This window comes from the organism of the source record quoted next, unplaced genomic scaffold (assembly GCF_019419815.1).
Source record: "Pyrus x bretschneideri cultivar Hongxiangsu unplaced genomic scaffold, Pyrus_bretschneideri_v1 Contig20, whole genome shotgun sequence".
In the NCBI taxonomy this organism is placed as follows: Eukaryota; Viridiplantae; Streptophyta; class Magnoliopsida; order Rosales; family Rosaceae; genus Pyrus; species Pyrus x bretschneideri.
In genome coordinates, this window is record NW_025999502.1 from 4,492,970 (window position 1) to 4,502,933 (window position 9,964).

At 37.2% G+C, this 9,964-nt stretch overlaps 1 pseudogene; it reads left to right on the forward strand.

Moving 5' to 3' along the window:
• Positions 1 to 5,352: 5,352 nt before the first annotated feature.
• LOC125477018 lies at positions 5,353 to 9,749 on the forward strand (annotated as a pseudogene).
• Positions 9,750 to 9,964: the final 215 nt, after the last annotated feature.

The window sequence follows — 9,964 nt, forward strand, 5'->3', positions numbered from 1 at the left end:
TTCTATCACCATTACATGGTAGTTTTCTCGTCTGACTTTTCTTTTCTGTGAATAACGAGTCCAACTTGTAAACACTTTAGACGGTGGAAAATTGGCAATCTTTGTTTTGAAATTCCCCCTTTTCTCCTTTCTTGAGTTAACTTGAGTAGTTTTTTGTTTGGATACCTTAGTGTTTAGAAACTGATCAAATATTTTTTGCAAATGCTTTCTTCACAGTTTCGGATAGTTATGTTGCCTTATGAAATGGATATTGGTGTTTGAAATTTGTTTACCACCATGGGTGTGTGAGATCACATTAAGCACGCCTTAGCTACTCGGGTTAGTAGGGCATCCCACACACTATGAGTGGGTAGCAAACAACAAAACTAAGAATCGACTTGGAAGAACATAATCAACTTAAACAAAACACAAGAAATAAAAGATAACAATGAAAACCAAAATTGACACCACCCTTAATTCTCCAAACGACATTTTAACAAATTGAAATATATATCCAGAACTATTCCAACCTATTTGACAAATCGACGTGCAAGACAGAAAGAGAGTAAGGAAAATGTCACACTCAAAACATTGGCAAAACCCTGGCAAGGAAATCTCAAAGGGTAACCAGCTCGAACAAGCATAACACATTATGAAATCCAAATTGTGAAAGTTCAAGTCAGTTCGTTTCCAACTTCCCAAACACAAATTAAGCAAACAAACACACCACAAAAATGCATCGAGGTTAAGCTACAAGAGACCAAACAGGCAATGTGGTAGAAAGAGAGAGTTACTATAACAACCCGCTTCAAAATTTGCGTTATAATTAGTAAAATTACGAAAATACCCCTAGTGACCGAAACTTTCATCTGTTGACATATTAGAAATTTTCATTTATTTTATTCCCGTAGTTCTCATCGACACAAACACGTTGGCGCAAAATCGGAATCTAGTTTGGAGCTAAAACGAAGCTTCTAAGATTTTTGAATGTTAAGGGCATTTTGGTAATTTCACAAGGGGAGATATTTCCCCACTTTGGGCGTCTACATGGCCGACGTGTAACGATTTCCCACCCCATTTTTGGGGTGTTTTCTTCCCCACCCGTGAACCCTTTCTCTCGAGAATGCTCTCATTTCTCTCTCTTGTTCTCTTTTTCCTTTCCTCTCTGGCGAGAACTCACACACACACATACATACATACACCTAGACAACAACCACCACACCACCATCACCACCACTAGGACCTTTCCATTTTCTCCCTTACCCCTCCCTTAATCTCTATTTTCCTTGCACATACTAGAGCATAGTCACTGTGTTTGCATCTCACCGGCAAGTAGTACAACTGAGGTAAGCCTCTTAGGACCTTTTTAGATCACGTTTTAGGTTAGATATGGTTAATTTTGAGAACCTTGGTGACGCTTGAACATAGGAATAACTTGGGGAATCATTCTCCATATTTTCAAGTGAACCCTGTTGCTTGCAAGCCATTTTTCGGTCGATCTTGACCATGACACAACCTCATTTTGGTATGAATCTCTTCCTCTTGTGTTAAACTTCATTTTGGCTTTTGAATCATTGAAAATGGTGTTGATTTAAGCTCGAACGGAGCTCGGGAAGGTTTATCTAGATTCCGACTGAACCTACGGCCTGGAACCAGGTCAAACTCGACCCGAAACCCCAAAACCAGCCCAATAACTAGCCTAGCCCAAATCAGATCCAACCCACTAAACCTAATCCAAGCCCAAATCAATATTGGCCTAACCTATTAGGCCCAAAAACCCTTGGCCTAATTCAGTTACCTAGAACCCAACCAAGCTCCTTGGGCCGGCGTGTAGCCTACGCGTGGCGCGTGTCATGGCTGGCGCGTGGAGCACACACACCTCTGTTGGAGGTACTGTGTTTCGCCGCTGTGCCGGTGACTTTTCTGGTAACCCATCTCGGCACATGGGGGACCTAAGGTTATTTCATAGGTTTTCCGACATTCTGAATCCAAATTCGTTGTCTGTTTCCCGAAATTCCATCATTTTAGTAGAGTTTTATTAAATGTACTCTCTTTGTGTATAGGTGCATCGAGTGGAAGTGATCCAATCCTCCCTAGTTCGAATGGCTATCTGGTAGTGGAATACTTGTGAATGGACCCCTTATAAACTTACATATCTTTATAAAATTTTAGCCTAGCATGCATTTCACACTTCATGATTTGAATATGTTTTATATTTTGTTTTCCATATTTCTATATTTACGGTTTATGAAATAATTATGATTTATCGCAATTACGTTTTATCAAAAGATTATGAATTATTAGATTCTCGTATATGAAATTATATGGCTATCGAATGTGATTGATATTATGGATTTATGAATATAGTTTATCCTAGATTTTATGAAAAAAGGCTTTGAATTTTTGAGCTATGGATTTGGATTTACGAGATGAGATTTTGAGATATGTTTTCGGTACGTATCTAGCATGTTATCATACAACACATCCACACAATCGGGTATGTAGACGTCTATGGCAGTAGGACACATTTGAAGAGATTTATGTATATATCTCTTCTCCGGCGTAACCCGGAGTCGTACAACTTCATCTTCGGGTGATGGACAAATATTGCCTTCGGGCGAATGAGAAGTTGATGATATTGATGATATACCCCCAGCTTCACTAGCTCAGGGCTAATGTCGGTGTCTGATGTTATGCATCCTCTTCTTCGTCGTAACCTGGAGTCGTATAGCTTCACTTTCGGATGATGGACCATGGTTTCTTCACTAGCATAATCCAATGTCGTACAACTTCACCTTCAGGTGATGGACAGGTACTGCCTTCGGGCAACTATGATACCCGTAGAGAGTACAATATTGATGAGACTTAGGGATTTGCCTTTGGGCGGCAATATTCATTTCTGAGCACTATTTCATACGTAATGATTTTGTGAACGTTTGCATGGCATGTAGAGTTACCGGAAAAACCTATATGTAGTATTATATATATATATATATATATGTGTGTGTGTGTGTGTGTGTGTGTGTGTGTGTGTGTGTGTGTGTAAGAGTTTTCAAAACAGGGGGTTAATATGTTCAGAAAATTAGAAATGGTTTTCCTATTATTAGTATTAATATAAATTATGGTCCACCACTTTTTCTGTTTTTATGCCCCATCAGAACATAACGACGAAGAGTACGACCCGAGCTTTGAGGCATTTCCCTACCCATGCCTTTGCATCCCTCCACTTGAGTATGGCTTCTTTTTATGATCTATTATTATTTGATGCTTTACCTTTCTTTAGCATTTTTATTTAGTAATATGCTTTGGACATACCCGTATATCTTGATTCAGATTTGTGAATGTTGAATACTCTGTTCCTTTTATGTTTGAATTGGTTTACAGTTTCTACTGCTTTGTACTGTTGCATCTCCTTATGAATGTTGTTTCTTGCTTAGTTTTTGAATTGCTTGTCCCTTCATATCCTCATAGATTCATACACTTATGGCTTTCGTCACCATTGGGTGTCGGCCAGCACATGTCATCCAGGTGTCATTTGGATATCTGGGTTGGGGCGTCTTAGTTACCATCAGTCAAAAAAAGTAGCAGGCATCGCTGTGCGGTAGAGGAGAGGGTTGAGGCACAGAGGGTTCCTTGTGTGAGAGAAGAGACGATGTAAAATCATATGCAAAACGAAGGTTTGTGTGTTTTGAGAGTGATTCTGTGTAGGAAGGACCACAATAAGCTCTTGACCCTTTTTTTTTTTTTTTTAAGAATTGACTTAAAGGGTTCCAAACCTAATCAAAGGGACTCGTGGTCACCTACTACTCGATTTTGATTCAATGATAGAGCAAATCAAGTCTACAGAAAGGGGAATGGGTTTAAATTCTATCAAATTTGACGAAAACTTAACCTAGTTAATTGGAGATTCCATAATCTAGGTTCCATAGGTAAAATGATCAAGTGAAACAGTTGAGACTCAATAAATTGAACACACAAATTCAACTCAAATGATTAGTGTGTTATGTGTTGATGTGTAGCATAAACTATGCATTTAATGACATTGCTTTCTTAGCATTAAGAGGAATTTAGGCAGAAAATTCTTAGTCGATGTCGCCTATGTGAGTGTAAATGTGGGGTCACATTTATGAGAATCGTAAAGAAGCTAAGCTCTCATGAAACTTAGGATATGTTCAAGACCAAAACGAACAAAAACGTATAAACTATTATCTATTAAGAAGTAAAACGTGTGAGGCATATTGTCTTAGTATACTACAACACTAAATAATTCAAGATCAACTATATCCACTAGACCACCATGTCAATCTGATATGTTTTCACTAGGCAAAGTTCAACTCCAAAGCATATCATTTATTCATCCTCTTGGATCATTTAGCATTTAAACTCTTATTTTCTAAGAGATATGGTCGATATGAGATATTTTAACATGCCTCCTCACATGGGACTCAATTAGTGTGTCAGGTGATACGGTCGATACGATCTAGTGATATTCATCTTCACATGTAAGTGAGAGGTCTTATGTTCAATTCTCACCAAAAGCAAATTCGAACCACATAATTGTTAGCCCCTATTGTGAGGTTAATCACATCTCTTCCCTTAGACTTAGATAATATCGCTAGTTTTAAAAATTAAAAAAAAAAAAATCATTTAGGACATGACATTGCATCATCTGCAGTCCTCAATCTCAATACCAAGTCAGTTTACTTCAATTTCCTTTACTAGAATCATTTTATAATTGCTGTTCATATTCAAATTATTCAAATATACATATTTATAGAAATAGATTGTCAAATTCCTACTGTGTTTAATATACTGTTGTTACATTAGTTTGCATCACTGATTGCTGTTTTTCCAACATCTGTCACTCAGAATTACGTTATAAAAGCCACCCCTCAGTGAAAATACATCGTTGACAAACAAAGTTAAGTTGTTGACAAAAGCTATTTTGGTAATCAATATAATAGATATTTAATAGTTGAATCTAATGACATGTTTACGTACAATGAATAAGAATTAGAATCTATTTGATTGTAGAATTAAAATCTAGTTGACTGTTGGTTTGTAGTTTAATTGGTTAAAAATATTTGTCCTTGCATCCGAGGTTCCATGATCGAATTCCTCTATAAATTAATAAATTATCCTATATTTTGTAAAAATAAAATAATAATAAATAAATAAAATAACATACAGAGGAGGAAAATGCAAACAAAACCCTATGGGGACAAAAGTTCGAATTATGAAGTACAAAGAGAAAATTAAGGGGGCTATTAATGCGAAGTACAAAGAGAAAAGTAACATGATTTGGTAATTGGACCCTGAACAAAGCGCAGTCAGAGCTTTAGCTTGACAACAATGGCTGCTGCTCCTGCTTGACTCCAACTCGACGCTAAACCCTTCAGCTCCTTTCTCTCTCGCAACCCCATTTCCAAACACACCCTGAAAGTGGGTAGGATCAGTTGCTCCGCAGCCTCACCCTCTAAACGCTACTCCATCACTTTGCTTCCCGGCGATGGCATTGGCCCCGAAGTCATCTCCGTCGCCAAGAACGTCCTCAACCTCGCCGCCTCCATCGATGGTTTCTTTTAATTCTGCTTCCTTTTTTTCCTTTCGTCAATTTTATTTCGGTTTCACCCGTTTGGTGTCCGAGAAACGGTGGGAAAATAGGAAAGGAAAAGTCTTTTACTTTTCCCATCTCAGGGTCTATGTTTAACATTTTGAGCTGCTCCGTCTGCTGTATAATCGAATAATTCTGCTGGGAAATTAGTACTTTTATAACATTTGGGTGTCTGTATAACTAAATGTGTTTGCATAAACCAGGGATTGAGTTTAAGTATGAAGAATTACCTGTTGGTGGAACTGCCTTGGATTTGAATGGAGTTCCATTACCTGATGAGACTCTTTTGTCAGCTAAGCAGTCCGACGCAGTTCTTCTAGGAGCAACTGGGGGGTAGGTCGTGATTGTCCTTCCCAATCCGTATTATTTCTTAGTGACTTCCGTTTTCAAGTGATGTAATTTAGTTAATTTTATTGTTGGTGTTTAAGGTACAAATGGGATAAGAATGAAAAGCACTGAAACCAGAAACTGGGTTGCTTAAACCTCGCAAAGGTCTTAAAGTGTTTGCGAATCTGAGGCCTGCAACTGTTTTGCCGCAGGTGAATATTGAATTTGATTTATTATCTTAAAACTAGTGGTTCTTCATTTCAAATTTGAGGCCCGCAACTGTTTTCGTACGATCTGTTATCGACTGAGTAACTATAGAGTTCACATAATTGATTTATTATCTTGAAACCATGGTGTCTATATTTCTAACTTATCATTTTACGTTAATTACTATTTAAGTTAGTGGACGCTTCAACTTTGAAGAGAGAAGTAGCTGAGGGGGGTTGACCTTATGGAGGTTAGTGTACCAAATTTAAACTAGTGACCAACTTCATGAACTTGCTCGTGTTGAGGTTTTTTTTTCACTTGAATTAATGAAGTCATTCTTGTTTTTGCTGGAAATAGGTATATATTTTGGATGTCCTAGGGGTTTTGGCACCAATGAAAATGGCGAGGAGATTGGCTTCAATACAGAGGTGTATGCTGCCTATGAGGTAGTTTCCTTTGTTCCTTTCAGAAAGTTATGCGTTAAGTTCTGGTTTTTCTGATGATACTGGCAGCCATAAATGGTTCCTATAAACCCAAAGAATTTCTCTTTATGCACTCCCAAAGACCATTATTCCTATGGTATCGCCTCAAGGTCTTTTCTTTTATTTCTATTTCTTTTGGGAAGTGGTTCATCAAATATGCAATAACATTGTGAGTTTGTGTTGACTTTGCTCTGCGAAGGATTCACAAGCATTTCACTAAATTGGGACTACTTGCCAGTTCCAACCATTAGATGATTTCATATTTGAAATTGAAACCTGAAAATTGTTAGGTTTCTTTTAAAAAAAATTCCGCTCAGAACTTTCTGTGAGTTTCAGAACTTTAAATTTTTCTGGCCTGTTGTTATAAACTGTATTCAGAACTTTATAATTGCACGTCTGTGTATGAGTGGTTATTTAACATGAAATAATCTTCTTGCCAGATTGATCGAATTGCTCGTGTTGCATTTGAGACTGCTCGGAAGTGAAAGGGGAAGCTCTGCAGTGTTGACAAGGCAAATGTGTTGGAGGTACTTTTCAATAGAAGAACTTTTATTTCTTTTGTTTTCCTTTTTCTTATTTGGAAAGTTGTCAGGATTTGTTCGAGATTTTGCCACAATAGAGGCATAGAACATTTTCTTTCTGGTTATAATGGTGTTACATGCTATGAGCCTAGCTATTCTGCTTTACAACTTCCCAATCCATTAGTTGACTCTTTAATTTCTCTCGAACAGATGACAATAAGCTTTACAAGTCAAGCATCATCTTTTGCCTTGAGTTAACCAGTTGTGCCCCTTAGGCACTGTTTCAATAAAATCATTCAATTGTAAAAGGAACTTATGGGTGCTTAACCTGGCTTTTACGAACATATGATGTCTGACCTTTATATTCTAACCTTATGTAATCCTAATTTGGTTGTTGATTAAAGTGGAACCAAATATTTCATACTTGTATACCCTCATTATTTGTATGTGATAGAAAAAGAGGTGCAAGCTGATAACTTTTTGTGCTAAATTCGTGACAATCTAAAAACAGTAAGTACCAAGGATAATAAGATATGTGTGATATTTTGGGTCTGATAACACCTCCTCCTTATAAGGTTTGAGGGTGAGTGGGTCCAATTCCTGTTTAGTTTGTGCTATTGGCTTAAAGAAAACTAAAGGGAGATGATATGATTCTACCATTTGTGGTGGTTTGCCGGAATGTCAAATCAGAGTTAAGGATGCACTACTGATAATCAGCACATAATATGTTGGAAAGTGTCGGATATTTTGAAACTGTTTGATGGATACACATGCTTGTACAATGTCTTCGATGTCGTCATTGATTGATCCAATCAATCAGATTGAGCCTTTAAAGATCTACTAGCCAATCTAATTCACCGAGTTCAATAGTGTTAGGGTTTTAATTAACATGGTGCTGGCTAAATTTAGATTTTCCCACAATGCTGTCTGTTATTCTTTGCGAAAAGAAATGCTAGAAAACATGTATGGCAGAAACATGTGTTGTTTTGTGTTTCTTTCCTTTTCTTCTTTCCGTTGCTTAAGTTCTATTTTACGTTTATAATGTATATTTAATTCAATGGATATCCAGGCATCAATGTTTTAGAGGAAAAGAATCATGGAAATAGCCTTGGAGTATCCTGATGTTGAACTCTCACACGTGTATGTTGATAATGCTGCAATGCAGCTTATTCGTGATCCGAAACAGGTTTGTCTAAGGCCTACCAAGGGGAAAATTTTAGGACGGAAGGAACAAGTTTTCAAAGCGTCCTAAATGATTATTGTTAGTCTCATGATGTTTGCCTATGAAATTGCAGTTTGATACGATTGTAACGAACAACATATTTGGCGATATATTACCTGATGAGGCTTCAATGATCACTGGAAGTATTGGGATGCTGCCATCTGCTAGTCTTGGGGAATCGGTAATGCAAAGTTTTGTCTGTCACTGGTCAAGTTTCGCTCTACATGTGTTAGGAATGTTATTCTGATGGGAATTTCCAGTTGTTTTTGGTGTTCTAAGGGTAAGTTTGAATTCTTTTGATCTGACTATATTAAAATTCCCATTGGTACAGGGTCCTGGACTTTATGAACCCATACATGGTTCTGCTCCTGATATTGCTGCACAGGTTGGTTTACCTACACATCAAACTATTTCTCTTCGGTGGTACGATGCCATTTATTATGGAATATAATGGTCTAACATGCAGGATAAGCAAACCCATTAGCGACAGTTCTCAGTGCTGCTATGCTTTTGAAGTACGGTTCAGGTGAAGAAAAGGCTGCCAAGAGAATTGAGGATGCAGTTCTAGATACTTTGAATAGGGGGTTTCGGACTGGTGACATATATTCCACTGGAACTGTATGTACATTTTTTATTTTTTCACATGCGCCTTTTTTGTTTCTTTCACTTGGGTTGGAAAATGTGATCGCCACAAAATATTATACTGCTCTTTCCTTTGTTGAAACAAAAAAATGTTATGGAATATTAACGTAGCATAGTATTTGGAGAGCTGCTTTCTATCTTCTCCTTAAGTCCTCATGAAATAGCATCTCCTCCTCGTAATTTTTGTGCATCCTTTTAAAAAGTCTTTGAGGAAGCAAGGTAACTTATCGTGTTAAAATTCTTTGGTATGATCGTCTTTGAATTAGGTGGAACTATTTAAATTGAATCTACGGTGTGTGATAGTTCCCTGAGTGAAACCAGTCTCTATAGTAAAATGAAGCAGGAGAAAAATATGTTTTGTTCTAGTTGTGGTCTACGAGAAGATTCAGTTGAAATTCTTGAATCAAACTTGATTTCTCATTGATTTGTGCAGTAACAGTTGCTTATAATTCAGTGTAAGCTTCTCCTAATATGATTGATTGATGACCATTGATTGCTGATATTTGCTTTATACAGAAATTGGTAGGATGCAAAGAAATGGGTGAAGAGGTATTGAAGTCTGTTGATTCCCAAGTTCCTTCTCCAGTATGAACTGATGCATCGATCAGCATGGACAAACGAGGGATCGGTAGGGCTATTCTAACATGATCTCTGGAGTGAAGAATGTAAAAAGTAATTGAAAAACAAGAACTTACTAGGATCACACATAAAACATAAATAATTACAATAAACCAATCAAACAATTATCTTCCAAAGTGGAGAAAGAAGAAGCCATGACTGCTAGGGTTTCAACAGGAGTCTTCTACACTCAAGCAGCTGATAATCCTTGCTATCAAATAGAGTTTTTAGCACGAGATAGGATAATGCTGTGAGTGCAAGGACCTCCTAATATATAGATGCTGCATGTTAACTGATTAAAGGAATATTCCAAATCAATTAGGATTTCATTATAGTCCTAAATGGTAATGAA